The sequence below is a fragment of the Pongo pygmaeus genome, chromosome 22, assembly GCF_028885625.2.
Source record: "Pongo pygmaeus isolate AG05252 chromosome 22, NHGRI_mPonPyg2-v2.0_pri, whole genome shotgun sequence".
NCBI lineage: Eukaryota > Metazoa > Chordata > Mammalia > Primates > Hominidae > Pongo > Pongo pygmaeus.
The window spans coordinates 18,100,532-18,105,988 of record NC_072395.2 but is presented as its reverse complement, the minus strand read 5'-3'; the positions used below and the strand labels follow the sequence as shown (position 1 = coordinate 18,105,988).

Here is a 5,457-nt window from a genome sequence, read left to right as displayed (position 1 = left end):
ATGGGGTTTCTGACAGCAACTTAAGGGCCAGGAAGGGCCAGAATCTGCCAAGGCCCATTTCCCAGGGTGGGGCCAATGGAACCCAAGGTAGAGGGAGTCAGCTGTCCTCACAGAGAGGACTCTAGCCTTAGGCCCCGCTGTGCAGACCAAATCAGAAGGAAGACAGTCCTTCGTCCTACATGCCACCTCCCTCCACTGAACTTGGGAGTGGATCTGTTTCCCAAACATGAGGTGACATTCGCTTTGCGATGGATCACAAGGGGCCGGGCTTTCCAGAGTCAGCAGGATAAAGAAGTCATTCTGGCTTGGCCACCCCCATCTCCCGGTAACTGGTGAATTTAAATGAGCCGAGGCTGGCCGGGCCGGAGCCGCTACAGGGGTACGGGGGTGGGTGGGGTGGGGGTTTCCTGAGGCACTGCAGAAATTGGGCCTTTGCCTCGAGGATGACAGTGCTGCAGGAACCCGTCCAGGCTGCTATATGGCAAGCACTAAACCACTATGCTTACCGAGATGGCGTTTTCCTCACAGAACGCCTTTATGCAGAAGTACACTCAGAAGAAGCCTTGTTTTTAATGGCGACCTGTTCTTACCTCCCAGGAAAGGCCTATAAAGCATATAGACTCTTGAAAAGACACAGTTGTCCTACACCACAATGCAAATACCTGCTTGCAAAATGTTGTGTTGATCTCAGTAAGCTTGCAGACTGGGAACAAATCTTATCTGGTGGAGTGTTTAATAAGCAGAAAAGCCATGATGATATTGTTACTGAGTTTGGTGATTCAGTTTGCTTTCCCATTCCATTTTTGGGACATGTATATTGCAAGACAGATCGGCTTGCCAAAGGATAAGAATGTTACCCAAAGAGACTTAGTTTAAATCCTTTCCTCTGTTATCCCTTTGAATCATTATGTGAAATAGGTGAAAAGCCAGATCCTGACCAAACATTTAAATTCACATCTTTACAAAACTTTAGCAAATATCTGCCCAACTCTTGCACAACACAAGTACCTAATCACAGTTTATGTCACAGACAGCCTGAGACCATTCTTATGGAAACACCCCAGGACACAACTGAATTAAACAGAGTCAATTTAGAATCTTCCAATTCAAAGTACTCCTTGAATACAGATTCCCCAGTGTCTTTTATTGATTCAGCTGTAATTTCACCTGAAACTGTCCCACTGGGAACAGGAACTTCCATATTATCTAAACAGGTTCAAAATAAACCAAAAACTGGTCGAAGTTTATTAACAGGACCAGGAGTTCTTAGTCCATTTACCCCAAGTTTTGGGATTTTGCCATTAGAAACCCCAAGTCCTGGAGATGGATCTTATTTACAAAACTACACTAATACACCATCTGTAATTGATGTGCCATCCACCGGAGCCCCTTCAAAAAAGTCTGTTGCCAGAATTGGCCAAACTGAAGCAAAGTCTGTCTTCTCGCAGAGTGGAAATAGCCGAGAGGTAACTCCAATTCTTTCACTAACAGAAAGTCCTGGTCCATAAATAACTACAACACCTCAGGTAATGAGCCCCACTATGACATCTCCCCCAAATGCACTGCATCGAAGAAATTCATGACTCTTTACTAGTGACAGTTCCACAACCAAGGAGAATAGGAGGAAATTAAAAATGAAGTTTACACCTAAAATCCCAAGCAGAAAAACAAAAAGTAAAACTAATAAAGGAGGAATAACTCAATCTAATATAAATGACAACCTGGAAATTACAAAATTGGACTCTTCCATCAATTCAGAAGAGGAAATATCCACAATCACACCTCATATTCAGGCTTTTAATCTACAAAAAGCAGCAGCAGAAGGCTTGATGAGCCTTCTTCATGAAAGGGGGAAAGCTTATTTAGCTTTATGTTCATACCACTGCAAAGAAGCTATAAATATTTTGAGCCATCTACCTTCTCACCACTACAATACTGGTTGGGTATTGTGCCAAATTGGAAGGTCCTATTTTGAACTTTCAGAGTACATGCAAGCTGAAAGAATATTCTCAGAGGTTAGAAGGATTGAGAATTATAGAGTCGAAGGCATGGAAATCTACTCTACAACACTTTGGCATCTTCAAAAAGATGTCGCTCTTTCATTTCTGTCAAAAGACTTAGCAGACATGGATAAAAATTCGCCAGAGGCCTGGTGTGCTGCAGGGAACTGTTTCAGTCTGCAACGGGAACACGATATTGCAATTAAATTCTTCCAGAGAGCTATCCAAGTGGATCCAAATTATGCTTATGCCTATACTTTATTAGGGCGAGAGTTTGTCTTAACTGAAGAATTGGACAAAGCATTAGCTTGTTTTCAAAATGCTATCAGAGTCAATCCTAGACATTACAATGCATGATAAGTCGTAATGAATTGTAAAGACAAAGTCTTGTTGATGGTGCTGGTAGTCAATAATTTTTCTTGTTAGATAGCTCTTTATTGTCATGAATTTGGTTACTAATACTTAGGAATGGTACATACTGGTCAATAACTTCAAACTAACTTTTTTTATGAAATGTATGTCTTTAACAAATTCTTCAGTTAACTAATGATAATAGAATACGAGATGCTAATACTCAACAGTTTCAGTCTTCTACAAAACTTTTGCAGATACTGTAGGTGTGTTTTGTTTGTTTGCTTGTTTAGTTTTGTTACTTGATTTGTTACTTTTTCTTCGAACACAGAAATGGTGATTGGGACAAAAAGTGCTTGGGAAATTGGAAAGGAATAGCATAATTCACTTATTGGATAATAGAAAAAAACACTGAAAAAGTTCACTAGTTGCTTTTTGACAATGTTCCAGTTTATTGAGTTACTATTAAGAACTTAACGTATCCTTTATTTAGCAGTATCTCTGTTTTACTTTTTTGTATTTGTGTATAAGTAGACACATAGGAAATTACTACCCAGGTCATACTGTTATCAACTGAATAACATATGAAAAAGTTTGGTCCTACTTCTGCCTCAACACCATACTTACTGTTGACATTTATTGTATTTCTCTGGACTGACTTAAAAGTTTAAATATCAAGAGAAGGCCAGGCATGGTGGCTCATGCCTGTCATCCCAGCACTTTGGGAGGCCAAGGCGGGCAGATCACAACGTTAAGAGATCGAGACCATATGGTGAAACGCCGCCTATATTAAAAGTATAAAAATTAGCTGGGCATGATGGCAGGTGCCTGTAGTCCCAGCTACTCAGGAAGCTGAGAAAGGATAATCGCTTGAACCTGGGAAGTGAAGGTTGCAGTGAGCCAAGATTATGCCATTGCACTCCAGCCTGGGTGCCAGAGTGAGACACCATCTCTAGAAAAATATAAAACAAAAATAAAATAAAATAAAATAAAATAAAATAAAATAAATATCAAAAGAAAGTATAATTCTCAAGTAGTAACTCTGTGGAAGCTTTTTTTGTCAGATACGGTTATCTTTGGGGTTAGTTATTATAGCAGTTGAGTTTTAACCTTGATTTGCTTCTAAATCTGAAGCATTATATTACTAAAATATTTTTTGATTTGTGATTATGTTGTTTAATGGATTATATATCATTTTGCAGTAGTAGTTGCAGTGCCTGAAAGATTGCCAAAAAAATAGTGCTAGCTATTGCTGACCAATATAACAATCAACTTGCCAATATTGCCATCTCTTCCAATAGCTATGTTCTCCATAATATTTTAAGAACTCAGTTCTTCATAAGGCTTGTGTTGTTTTTGATTTTTTCCCAAGTCTGGTGGATCCTTGTGCTGTTCTTTTTTAAATGTGTATTTTCTGTCCAGCTATTCCGGAGGAGTCACATTCTTAAAAACCTTAACCATATCAAAAATTGTGTTTAAAGGTTTATTCTGACTGGCGAGCTTTTAGTAGGAGGAGTTTAAATGCTGACGTATTTAGGTAACTCTAAATACTGAGCAACTTTATTCTATCTACAAAATAAATAGCCTTTCTTTTCTTTTCACTTTCACTATCATTAGCACTGTGTTTAATACCTTTTCTTCATCTATAACACAATTATAACGATATACAAAGCCACTCAAATAAAGCAGATATATTGTGCTTTAAAATAAAAAAAGAAGTCATTATATGGCACACAATGAGGTGTGACTCAAATCTAGAATCTCCAGTGAAAACCCATGAAACAGGGTCAAATCCCTTGTCTACTAAAAATAAAAAAATGAGCCAGGTGGGGTGGTGCTGAGGCAGGAGAATCACTCTAACCCAGGAGACAGAGGTTGCAGTGAGCTGAGATCACGCCACTGTACTCCAGCCATGGGGGGACAGAGCAAGACTCCATTTCAGAAGCAAACAAACACAGAAAGCCAATAAACGTATTTAACTCAACGTGTCAGGCTCAGGTCTCTTGACAGGATACATCCAGCACCCAGGAAAACGTTGATGGGTGGGGTGGAATCTATTTTGTGGCCTCAAGAAAGGGTTTGAGAGACAGTCCCGCAAACGTGATGGCCTAAAGAAGCCCCTCCGCCCAAGAAGCGATATTCATTTGTATACTGTAGCCACCCATGATGGAGAATCGGGCTCTCTACAGACCCCCAACCCCCACCCCACCCCACCCCAACACACCCCCCCACTTCGTGAAATGAGCTCTCGCTCCATCAGGCTCTATTCAGGCCGTGTGGTTTTGTAACCTCCAGCGTGTGTGCCTGGGTTGCAGGGTGGGGTTGGGGCGGCTGTGGACAGAGGAGGGGATAAAGCGGTGGTGTCCCGTGGGTGCCCAGTACGTGGGACGTGAGTGGGGTGGCCAAAGCCTAGGGAACTCATTGCCTGTCAGGACGTCTCCCCTCCTGGTCCCCTCTCTGACCTATGCTCAACATTGCAGTTCAGTGGGGATCTTGTGGGTGGAGTCACCATCCCTTTGGACTTTAGCCGAGGAAGGCCGGGCTCCCAAGAGTCTCCCCGGAGTCGGGGCCTTGGGCAGGCTCACAAGGATGCTGAAAGTAACGGTTGGTGACAGTGATGTAAGTTGGAGGCCTCGGGCCAATGCAGAGGTATCCATTTGACCTCGGTGGGACAGGTCAGCTTTGTGGAGTCCCGTGCATCCTTCCTGAGATGCATCCAGTGCTAGCAAGCATGGTCCCGAGGATCCCAGATAACAGCAGAAGCACTTTTGTTCACACAGAATCCTGGGCAGGAAAGTTCTCAGCAGGTTTAGACCTCCTAACGAAAAAGCCAAAGCCACTCCTGGGATTTTTTTTCAAAGAGCCAGTGGTTCCACAATGGGCCATGGGTAGTTGTGGAAATGGAGAGAAGTGTTTGCAGATACATATTTCAGACAGAACGGACAGGGCTTGGTCACAGGACATGAAGGACATGAGCAGATAGATGCACATTGAGAAAACCCTCCCAGCATTCTAGGTGAACAGAGGTATGATTTTTTGAGACAGTCGAGCGAGATGCAAGCCCAGATTTTAGGGTTGGATCTTTATTAATATGTAGTATCTATGA

General features: G+C 42.0%; 1 pseudogene; it reads left to right on the top strand.

Moving 5' to 3' along the window:
* Nucleotides 1-443: 443 nt before the first annotated feature.
* Nucleotides 444-2,357, top strand: LOC134738964 (cell division cycle protein 27 homolog; annotated as a pseudogene).
* Nucleotides 2,358-5,457: the final 3,100 nt, after the last annotated feature.